Source organism: Podarcis pityusensis (genome assembly GCF_964106645.2).
Source record: "Podarcis pityusensis genome assembly, chromosome: 10".
NCBI classification, from domain to species: Eukaryota; Metazoa; Chordata; class Lepidosauria; order Squamata; family Lacertidae; genus Podarcis; species Podarcis pityusensis.
In genome coordinates this window covers 52,164,803-52,177,219 of record NC_138035.1, presented here as the reverse complement: position 1 = coordinate 52,177,219, position 12,417 = coordinate 52,164,803, and the positions used below count along the sequence as shown (strand labels likewise).

The following is a 12,417-nucleotide window of genomic DNA, read 5'->3' as shown; positions in this document are numbered from 1 at the left end:
TGTCTGGTCCTTCTTTGCCACCCCTTGGCCGACAATACCCAAAAGGAAGGCCTCTGGTTTCTTAGTGAAGGTATATTTAAATACCTTTTTCAGTTCATTATAAATCATTTCCCAGAACGCCTTCACTTTAGGGCAAGTCCACCAGAGGTGGAAGAACGTTCCCTCACACTCTTTGCATTTCCAACACTTATTATCAGACAGGTGGTAAATTTTGGCAAGTTTGACTGGGGTCATATACCATCTATAAATCATTTTCATTACATTTTCTTTCAGAGCGTTACATGCAGTAAATTTCAATCCATTGCTCCACAACCTCTCCCAGTCCTCAAACATGATATTATGCCCAATGTCCTGTGCCCACCTTATCATAGCCGATTTAACCGTTTCATCTTGTGTATTCCATTTCAACAGCAAGTTATACATCCTTGAAAGTACCTTAATCTTTGGTTCTAACAATTCTGTTTCTAATTTCGATTTCTCCACCTGGAACCCTAGTTTTTTATCATTTTTAAAAACTTCTTTAATCTGAGCGTAATGTAACCAATCTCGCACTTTGTCTTTCATTTTCTCCAAACTCTGCACGTTGAAGAGCTGTTTCGGCCAGCATCCAGTCCTGTTCCCCCAGAGTTCCTGTCCTTGCCCGGCTTCTCGCTGTGGACCCCGTTTCACCCATGGAGGACTGTCTGCCGACCCTCAACTCAGGTCCTGGACCTCGCCCCACAGTAACCTCGCCCCTGGACCAGCACACATGCAGTCCTACTACCTCTGTTTCTCTAGGATGGAGCAGTTAATCTACCAGATTTTGCTGAACTCCATCTCCCATCAGCCCCAACCAGCATTGCCAATGGTCAGAGTCCAGAATTGTGGGAGCTGGAGTCCGAACAATATCTGGAGGGCCACAGGGTTCTCCATCCCTGCTCTAGGATGTGGGAGGAGAGCCCTCTTGCCACAGGGTAGCTATGGAATCTGAACCTATATGTTGCTGTTGTTGCTACTGCCCTTTGCCTTTCTATTGAAATCAACCACTTCTAAACGGAGAAAGAAAACCACACTTAATATCCACGTTATGAAAATGTACAAATTAGATATGATTAAAAGAGGTCTGGTTCTGAATCCTTATAAGGTTGAGAGAAAATTAACTGGTTTGGGTGTCAGTGGAGCTTACAGATCGCAAATGTGGGGCAAAGCACACATTAAATGCGGGTTTGCATTTATTTATTTTTAATCGCCCCTGTATGCTAAATGTGCATTTAGTATTATGAGTGTGTGTGTGTGTGTGTGTGTGCGCGCGCGCGCGCCACTAGGGGCATATATTTCTCTGGAAGAGAAGAGAATCTGGAATGCCTTGATGCTGTGATATATTTTTGCCCAGGCTCATGGAATCCTCTTCTTAGAAGGGGTAGGGTGTGTTGGGAATGGGGAGGAACCTGACTTTCCTGCAGACTGTGGAATTTTCCCGAGTGGTTGCATAATGATATGCCAGGTTAACTCCCACTCACCCACACTTGCCTCCTTGTCTCCTCTGGGCATCCTCATTTGCCTGGCCCTGCTCTCACCTCCTGAAGCCTTCCCCCCACCCCCCATAACCAACCCTTCTTCGTTATCCCGCTGCTAAATCTTCTGTTCCGCTGAGCATCACTCCCTGGACCCCCGTTTCAAAATCTCTCAGCAGCACCTACACGGACAGCAGCATCCTTTCGCCCTTATCCTTAGAAGCTATTGGCGCAGGCGAGAGCGCCAAGGGAACTCCGGGTAGGGCAGGAGCTTCAGTCGGGCTTCAATTTGGCACTGGGCATGTGCGAGGGGTCTGTGCCCGCGCCAGGGAGGCGGAGCCAAGGCTGCCGCGCGCCGCCTTTGCACCTGCAGTAATGTGTCACCGCGAATAGATGGGCGGGTGGGCGCTGCCGAGCGCGCCGCTTGCCTCGCCTCGTCGTTCTCCGGGGTGTCGCCGCGGAGTGTCCCCCCCCCCCTCTCCGGCCGCCGCCGCCACCACCACACGCCTGCTTCCGCGCCCGCGGCTCCTTTGCAGCTGTGAGGCTGCCGCCGCTTTCCCAACCCGACGAAGCCCTTCCCTGACCCAGCAACGTTTCCCTCGTTGCCAGGCTCGAGAGTGACATCACCCGCGACCAATCGCTGCCTGGCGCTCTCGCGCTCTGCCACCGCCCCCCGGCCCCCCTCCCGCTCTTGCCCCAATCAGCTCGGCTCGCCCACAGCCCCCTAAGGCAAAGGCGGGCAACTGTCAAGGCGTTTTTTTGGGGTGGACTTCGCTGAGGAGAAGGGAGGGAGGTGGGCGCGCGCGCAGGGGGCAAGGCAGCCAAGCCAAGCCAAGCCAAGCCAAGCCAAGCCAAGCAGGGCAGGGCGCTCCCAGGTGCTCGCGGCTGAACGCGGGAAGCCTCCAGCTGCGCAGCCCCCTCCCGCCCGCCGCACCTCGCGCGCGTTTTTCCTCAGCAGCGCGGTCCCCGCACAGGTAGGACTTGGCTTCTTATTGTTATCCGCACCGAGGGAGATTTCGAAGAGCTGGGTTGGATGTTTCAATCCACCCCTGGGGTGGCGAGTGGAGTGAGGGGGGAGGGCTGGATAGATTGGAGGGGGGGGCTGCCGCCGCGAGCTTTTCTGAGGGAGTGTCGCTCTGAGGAAGGAGATGTCCCAGGTTTATGGGTCGTTTTCAGTCGCCCTCGTAGAGCCTGTCTTGTGGGGAGGCAGAACCTGGCCGAGTTGCCGCCGCCGCCGCGCGCAACAGAAGGATGAGGCAAGTTTCCTCTGGGAAGCTCCGCAGCCCAAGCAGCCCGCTCGATTTAGCAGCAGCAGCACTGCAATACCCAGAGCAATTAGCTCGGCTGGAAGGACGCAGCCGGTTTGGGGTGGGGGAAAGACGTTGCTCTGAGATTATACGCTGCCTCATCCAATGTAGTTGGCCAATATATTTCTCTTGCTTTCCCCAATGCATCTCCCACCCCCACTTCCCACCCCACCCCACCCCCCGCGCTTCCCACCTTTCCGTCTTGGAATATCAGAAGTTAAAGAGAGGCGATTCTCACCTTTCCATTCCACCCTCCCAGTTCCAGCCACTTCAGTGGTGTAACGCATTTGGCGGCTGCTTCTTTTTCCTTTTTTGCACGGGCTGTGATGATGGGGGGAAAACAAATCCATGTTGCCGGTGCAGATGGCAGGAATGATTTTTATTTCTTTCTTTCTGAGCTTTCCCGTTTTCTCAATTGCGCCACAGCTTTTAGGAGCACCTTGTGGAGATCTGCTGCTGCAGACAGGGAAAAACCAAGGAGAAAAGAGACGGGAGATCCTTTAAGCTGGGTCTCGTAAAAGATCCATGTTGCCCAGGGGTGACATTTTCAGTGTGTGGGGGGGGGGCGGGTGATGTTCACACAAGCATTCCTAATTAGTTGTTAATTTACTAGGTCTGAACTCAAGGGAGTGTTTACTGGGGAGACCCAGCAGGAAACTGGCTTAGGATTTTCACCCCTGTAAGGAAATGATCCATTGGGACAATATTTGTTTGCTAGGAGGCAGGTTGGTGTGAAAGGGTTCGTTAATCAGTGTTAGAGGATACAATGAAAGGTATATTAAAGAAATTGGTAAAATGAGTGACAAGGCAAATGAAATGGGCTGTTCGAATTGTTATTGCTACCATCCCTGAAGGGAATCTTCAACACATACTTATTGCTGCTGTTAACATTTCAAACTTAAAGGAGTTGCATATACAAAGCAGGAACTGGGTCATATAATTCAACATAAACTTTATTTTTTAAAATCCTGTTACATAAAATTGGCCTGGGCTGACACAGAAATAGTTGAGTTGAAGGAGCCTAATACAAGGAATGCTGTTCTCTTTAATGCCTATGATATCCTCTGGTATATAAATGAATAATGCAGCATTAATGTAATTCGCACATCCATTTTGGTACTGCTGTGGTGGTTCTGCAGGCATCTTGTGTAGAGGCTGTTTGCATTCCAGAAGGCAGGTTTGGTCTCTATCTCCCTTTTATTTTTTGGTCCAACGTTTTATATGTCTTACATAATTTGCAATTTGCATTTGGATGAAATTTATCCTCCCCCCCCTTTACTGTTACTCTTTTAAAAATTGCCAGTTAGTGCAAACGTTGCAGTGTATATGTTGCAATTCACCTTGATTATAGTAACACCTGCTGGAGAGAACAGAGACATTGCTTCCAGAATCAGCTACTGCTGAATTTCAGCTGCACCACACTCATACTAAATACTAGTGCAATACGTAGAAATGAGCTTGAATGGCTTCGGTATAAAACCATTCCAAATTACTGTTTTCATCTCCAGTCAAGACTATGGGCTGTTAAGAGTTGGAAGCAGTAAATGATGACCTTAGAGCTATAATGACGGGGGGGGGGGGGGACACTATGCCACACAAGAGCTTGCTGTTTTCATATGAAGGCACTAAGACATCCAGAGTCCTTTACTTGGGCCTTCTTCTGCTGGTTGCCAATGTGTTTTCCTTTGCCTTTCTCCTCTGGAATCCCTATGTTCTGTCTTCTACATACAGTTCTGACCTCAGAAAACCCAATCTTCTCCAGGGCTGTTTAAGGTTTTTGTGTGCCCTGAGAGAAGGAAGAAGTAAGGAATCCTGGGTCAGGGATTCCCTCCCACCATCAGTCCACCAGTGGGGACCTCTTCTGCATTTTATACCATTCGTTTGTTTGGGTGTTTTAAAATTGTAAACTGCTTTGACAGGAATCTGGTATATAAATGCAGCAAATAATTAAATGAAATGCCATTAAATTTTTTTGAAGGGAATCCTTTGTTAGCAGGATTATGCAAGTAATTTTTATTGGGGGGGGGGGGAGGTTCAATTTCTTTAAAAAAAGGAAACCCCATTTCGGATGTTTATTTGAAATTCTCAGATTTTCTGCATAATGTGCCCTGCAACTTGGAAGCCCTGTAAACAGAACATGTTCAGATCCAAGCTAGAAAAAATGCACACACACGAATCCCATAAATGAGCAAACATTGAAAATGTAATCCTACATATCTTGACCATTTATGCAATTGCCAATAAGTTAGGTAACAGTGATCACCTTGGATTCATTATATTGGATGAGCTCATAGAGCCATAAGGAAGGATCATTCATGAAGACAGCCAGTGACGTGTAGTGGTTAGAGTGTTTGACTAGGACCTGAAAGACCAGGGTTCAAAGCCCCACTCCGCCATGAAGCTCGGGTGGCCATCAGCAAGTCACTTTCTATTAGCCCAACCTACCTCATAAGGTTGTTGTGAAGATAAAATGGGGAGGGGGAACCATGTGCTCCACCTTGAACTCCTTGGAGGAAAGATGGGATAGAAATTAAATGAATGAATGAATGAATGAATGAATGCACCCCTTCCTTTAACCCCCACCCCATCCATCTGTATAATCAAGACTGTAGCGTTCTTCAGGTACAGAACAGGGACAAGCAAGGTTATGCACAAGTCAGTAATACTGTAACTACTGGTTGAAAGGAAGGTGGCCTTACTAATCAGCTATCTGAGTGGACAGAAAGGGATGAAATGGCAAATAGATACTGATCATAAAGAAAAGCCCACATACTTTACCCAGCATTCCAAGGAGCCATACCTATGATAGCTTAATGAAAGTTAACTAATTTTTTTTAGTCATCTTGGTATACTCGCAAGCATGGAAGCTGAATGGCAGTTGTCTTCCACACTTCCAATGCATGCAGATACGCAAACTGGGGGTGGGAGTCTAACCATAACTGATTTGAATGTGGAATTAAGGTGTTATACTTTTTCTGATTGTGTTAATTAACACTGAATACATGAGTGTGGTTTTTGCATGTAACTTTTGGCCCACTAGCACAAGTCTACCCCACACACATCACCATGATTTGATTGTAATGAGATTAGAGGGAGAGTTGGTTCTCCTGAGCACACCACTATAACTGCTTGGGTATTACTTCTGTGCATTTCGGAATGAGTGGCATCTCAGTCTGTGTCTTCTCTGCTCATATGACAGCCTGTCTGGGATAGATGGTTTCAGAGGGAACTTCCCACAAAACTCATTCTGTCTTTTGCATTTGTATCTTGTGCTCGGAATGACGTACAGTGGTTCCTCAGGTTAAGAACTTAATTCATTCTGGAGGTCTGTTCTTAACCTGAAACTGTTCTTAACCTGACTTTAGCTAATGGGGCCTTCCGTTGCTGCCACACCACCGCTGTGCAATTTCTGTTCTCATCCTGAAGCAAAGTTCTTAACCCAAGATACTATTTCTGGGTTAGCAGAGTCTGTAACCTGAAGCGTCTGTAACCCGAGGTACAACTGTACATTAGTTTCTCCGAGTTTTTACCCTTATAGCAGCTTTGTGAGATAGTATAGGATGGGAGATGCCAAAAGGACATCTGGTAAGATTTAAACCTAGGCCCCTCTTATCCCAGGTCTAACACTCTTTATCATACTTCTTCAGGGGTTATCAGCATTGAATACAGTATCTTATAGCTAGCCCCCCTGAACATCATTCTTAAGAGGTCACCTACTTGGAGAATAAGTTCTTAGTTTTGCTATGATGCCCAGATAAACTGGAGGCAGGAAGAAGAGAAGCGTGAAAAGGATTTGCCCTTGTAAAGTCCCATGATATTAACAGATAATGAAAAGATCCACCTAGTTTGGGTTTTAAGTGTTCAGTCATACAGCCAATGACTCTTAGATATTTTGGAAGATTTGAAGCTCAGTGCTAAAGCCTAAAGGGATATTGTTGAGGTTTAGAGAAGTTGAACTCTTGATGCAACAATAAGCGAAGCACAGGGCACGAGCCATAAACTCCTAAATTGGATATCACCTTTAGCATCATCTCACTTGGTGGTCTTGGAAGGCCTTGGAAGGCCAGCCTTGACCTTTTTCAATCTCAGTTTGGGGATAATAACAGTCACCAATCACACACAATCATGTTGTGTGTTTGGAATATTCTAAAGCACCATACAAATACTATGCTACTATGATGACTTAAACTTGTTTTGTAGAGAAGGTGGGATCCTGTGGGATCCACTAGGCTTCCCAGACCACAAACCAAATGGGTTCTGGTATTTTTCAAGAATATTCTTCTGTCATATTCCCAATTGAGACAGGAGTAGAAGATTTTATGGCTTTAATTTAGTGTATGCAGTTCCATTAATGTAATGCTTTGTTGCCACAGCTTTCAAGGGAATTCCTTGGGTTTTCCATTTTTAATAGTTATAAATAGACATCTCAGAGCCATTACTTCTTGCACTTACTTTGAATGAGCTGCTGATACTAGAGCCATTTTTCTCTTAAATAAATAATCTCTGCTTGCTCTAACAGATTTTATTTCTTCACCACAAATTGTGATCTTGATGTATAACTCCACCCTCTTTCCTGTAAATACAGTTAATGTATTCTTATGTATAGTTCCTATGTATTCCAGTCCTGGTTACTTCTGAAACTATCATTTTTGTTTGCAGTTAATTAAGAACTATATCAGATACAGTTTGTTTGTGTGATAAAGTTGTATCATGTCATAGTATGAGCCCTCTTGCCAAATCTCTCATTCCATCTTTATTTTTATTTAACCTTGGCTGGTTTTATTTTTAAAGTTTATATGCTGCCCTTCAAAAATAAATAAAAATAAAACAAATATAGTAAGACCATGGCAATATTAAACATCATAAAATCAGCATATAATTTTAATAAATGAATGCTTGGGAAAATAAAAACATATTCGTCTGCTTCCTAAGATCGCTATTAGGCAAATCTCCCTTTATGGTCTTCGATTCCCACTCTAACCATCAGGTAAGCTTGATTTGACCCCCCTTTCACCTTGTTCCTGATGTAGATCTTCACTGACTCCTTCTTCCCCTGGTGGGGAAAGGCACCTTTCTGTGGCTTGTCTCAGGTGCCAAAATGACTTGGGCTGGCCCTGTTTATTGCCCTGCTGTAAAGAGGTCTATGCCAATTTCTGCATATCAAATATATATATTTTTAAGACACGGGAAAAGGATATGATAGCTTTTGTCTAGCCACTTGGCAATTTAAAACTTCACAGTAACTAAGTAGGATGTCTGTAGGACAGCCAATTTTTATGAACAGAATCTATAGGTGTGTCCATTGTTGCTGTTTGATCTGGTCCAGTAGTAAGTTATATAATATTTATCTGCAAGGTGTGAAAGCTTAGCCTGTGAGTTGCAACAGGTATGGAGGCAGCTACATCCCAGTGCTCAAAGTGAACTCCCAATTGTCTCTTTGCAAGTAGTGCTCCCTGTCAGCACCAGTGAGTGCCACTGCCTTTAAGGGGCTTGCTGTGAACTTAAAAGTATAAGGTATCACAATGCAGTGGTACCTCGGTTTAAGAACAGTCCGGTTTAAGAACGATTGGGTTTACAAACTCCGCAAAATCGGAAATAGTGTCCTGGTTTGAGAACTTTACCTTGGTCTAAGAATGGAATCCAAATGGTGGAAGGGCACCAACAGCGGGTGGCCTCATTAGGGAAAGCGAGCCTCGGTTTAAGAACGGTTTTGGTTTAAGAACGGACTTCCAGAACGGATTACGTTTGTAAACCGAGGTACCACTGTATATCATTTGTTGCAACTGAATCATACAGTTACCAATCTAGAAACTGGTAGGACAGTTGACCATCTAGCAATCTTGCAATCTTCCCTTCCCTTCAGTGAACTTCCTGTGGAAGATTATGTAGGGTTGCCATACACCCGGAATTTTCTGGACGTAGCTGAGATTTGGCTGTTGGAAACAGTGTCTGGGCAGAAATTGTTGGAATGTCCAGGAAGATCCGGACATATGGCAACCCATGTCAGAAGTTTAGATTTTGGTGAATTTTCTTTTAAAAATAGCTCAAAAATGTCTTTGTGTGTCCAGATTTTCACTTTTTTAAATATGGCAGCCCTAGATTATGACATTCCATAAGAGATTAGAAATGTTTGCAACTATAGCAGTGAGCTGCTCCTAATTGTATAAAGGACACACTGGGTTAGACTTGTAAATTGCAGCATATGTCAGGGGAGTTTTATTGAATTTGCATAATGAATAGCCTTTAGGAGAAACTGGTCATTAAGTTTGTAATCCTAAACACACTTACTAGGGAGTAAGTGCCACTGAACTCAGCAGTGCGTCTAGATCAGGGGCAGGCAACCTAAGACCTGGGGGCCGGATGCAGCCCAATTGCCTTCTCAATCCGGCCCACGGACAGTCCAGGAGTCAGCGTGTTTTTACATGAGTAGAATGTGTGCTTTTATTTAAAATGCATCTCTGGGTTATTTGTGGGGCATAGGAATTCGTTCATTTATTTATTTTTCAAAATATAGTCCGGCCCACCACATAGTCTGAGGGACGGTGGACTGGCCCACGGCTGAAAAAGGTTGCTGACCCCTGGTCTAGATCTCTGTATTTTTAATGATGAGGGGTAAATATGTATACATGTCTGCATTTTTAAGGATGAGCTGATTTTAAGGGTATTTTTTTCTTTCAGAAGTCCAAACCGAACCTATTATAATGTTTCTGCTTTACAATATATATGTTTTCCTTTTCAAAACCTTATTATTGTGATAAGCAAAGCAACAGAAATGGAGAGACTGATCTGTACTTCATTATAAGGATGGGGTGGAGCAAAAGGCAAACTGAATGTGATTGAAGCATACTACTTGAAATGAGGACATATTACACATTTCTCTGAATACTGCACACGTTTAAAAGCATAAAGAAAGGTTTGTAACTGAAACAGCCCGGGGTTTGTGATCCAGCACAGCTGTTTCAATTCCATTCATACTCTCGCATTGTCAAATGTTCTTGGGAATTTTGCAAGCAGCTGACCCTGTTCCTTAAGTGTGGTTGATCTATACAAACCTGTACTGTGTTGGCATATTATATTGAAGAATTCAAAGGAAGTGATGAGCTCTATTCCTTGACAGGTTTTCTCTTGATGAATCTTGCTACAGAAGCCTCCAATGTCAGTGTAGTTTGCTGTGCTGAGTTGCTGCAATTTACCATTTAGAATTACATCAGCATTAAGTGTGCACAGCTGGATAATTATTCCTTTTTTCACACCCTTCAAACAAAATGGTAAGTCAGGATAAGAACAGGGTTTGTGAACAGTTTTAAAGAGTTTTGTGCATGATGGTTGTTTTAGGTTTTAGAGTCTAGGAGCAGATTGGAGGAACTTGGAAGCTTCTACAACCTTGCCTTTATGACCTCAAATCCATCTGAAAGTAAATTAGGCAGGCAGTTGCAACATAGAGATGAGAGATGGAGCATTAACATTAGGCCCATAGTCAATAGTTTAGACTTCCTCAACCTGGTAACCTCCAGAGGTTTTTGAATGCAACTCTTCTCAGCCACAATCAACATATCTATATAAGGTTATTGAAGGCTGGACTGGTGGCTATTTTCTTGCACTTAAACCTTGGAAATTTAGCTTCCAAAGCTCTTAGGAATGTTTGGTTTTCAAATTTCTCATTGGTAGCATTTAGAGAATATTAATGTCTGGCCATTCCTTTAATTGCCCAGTCATGAACATGGACCATCAGATGGACGTGCGTCATTGTAATTATACTTAGTATAATATCCCACAAGTGCCATCCAAAATAATGATAATAATAATTAAATAAAATATAATGTGCTAGAACACATTGCTGAACACATGTTCAGGCAACAGCTCTTCAGCTTGCTGTTTGCCCCACCCGGAGAGGATTTAAGTGAAGGATTTATTGGCCCTGCTGGCTGGAAAATGTAGGATGTAACATAAGCAGTCAAGTACAACACTTCCTGTTTGCCCAGAGTGGGCACAAAGGGGGATGTTACTCCAGCCAGGAGGACTTCCTGTCACACCTGGTCTGGAGCATCCTCCCCCTGCGTGTGATCAGGTAGATGGGTGTGACCCTGTGAGACCCTGTAAAAGGGCCAGTCATACAGCCATCTTCCTCTTTGACTCTTGATCTCGATGCTTTTGCTGTCTGATGGCTCTTAGCCAGCAGCACATGGGCTCAATCCCCATATGGGATGAACTCAAACTCTGTTCTGTAACTACAAGCTAAAGTCTGCCTTCGAGGAACCTACTGTGAACTGAATGTAAGTAAACCTTTTATTACTTTTAAAGAAGACTGTTGTGTCTTTATTCTTTTTAAGAGGGAACAAAGGGGATTTACCAGGAACAAAACCCAATCTGGACAAGCCAGATTGGATTGCTTAAGTAGATTCAAACGAATCTACTAACTAGCTTCCTGCAATATATTGGAGTATGTACTCTGCTACTGACTCACTAGCGTGAGTGAGGAAGGATAATATTTAATCAATATATCCTCTCCTACTATCCACAACAATCCCACAGAAAATAAGAAGAGCCTTGCTGGAAGAAGATGCTAAAGGAGCAACTAACTGAGCATCCACAAAGTGACCAGGTGTTTGTGGGAAGCTCACAATCAGGGAAAAATGGGAGTTGTGGTCCAATGCCATCTGGAGGGCCACAAGTTTCCCACTAGTATAGTATAGTATAGTATAGTATAGTATAGTATAGTATAGTGTACGGCAGAGGAGAGCAGGAGGAATATTTTGCCTTAAATGCCCTAGCCTAACTGTGATAGAGGTCATGATCTGGAGTCAATTCTTATATTAATCAGAGGGTTGAAGCTATCTAAGCAAAGCAGCAACTGTTTATCTAAGCTGGAGGCAACTATACATTTGCCAAAAAGTACAAATAAATGTTGGTTTACAAAACAAAACAAAGCAAAACAAAACCCCACTCAAACTAATTTCTGCTAACATATAGTCGTAGCTAAATATGAATTTTCAATGTGAATGAGTTATCAACTACCAATGGTAAGACAGATTTAATTTTGGATCCTTTTTTAGATCATTGCTTCTTTGTAGCTATTAGGGCAATGTTCTGCAGTAAATATCCTATATATGCCCATGTGATTTTTTAAGAGGGTTGTTTGATTTTGTTTTTTTGCTGTTCTTAAAAACTGTTTCCCATAATTTGAGTTTCCTATACAAAGCTGCATTTCTGTGCTGTTTTTATTTACCCAGTAGAAATTGGCAGGTGCTTCCTCTTCAAATGCCCAAAGAAGTAAGACTTGTAAGTAATGCTACTTGGGAATTGGCAGAGGATTCGGGTAAGGAAATTACTCCCTTGCCTCATACTACAATATTGTCTTTGAGAGACAAGTTCTTGTTGTGTTTCCTCTTTGGGAAAAGCATCAATTTGTCCTTTTTCCCCCCAAAGGGTGAAGGGAAGATATAAACAGCCATAAGGCCATAGAACTTTATGTGCTCATCCACACCAGCTGAGGAGTGGGTGGTTGCCTCTGCAGCTTTTCAGAAGTAGTTTTTGAAAGAAGAAAGGATTGAAAATACTTTCTCTTGTTCAGGGTTGGTGTCAGGGATTGTCATTGTTAGGCACTTGCCCAGGTCCCC

At 43.8% G+C, this 12,417-nt stretch overlaps 1 protein-coding gene across 1 annotated transcript in view; it reads left to right on the top strand.

Annotated features, from left to right (window-relative positions):
* The first annotated feature begins 2,192 nt into the window (after positions 1-2,192).
* CNTN1 (contactin 1) overlaps positions 2,193-12,417 on the top strand; it is a 172,544-nt gene continuing 162,319 nt past the window's right edge. The window contains exon 1 of the mRNA XM_081022319.1: positions 2,193-2,467. The gene's annotated coding sequence lies outside the window, so the exon portion shown is untranslated. The remainder of the gene's footprint in view (positions 2,468-12,417) is intronic.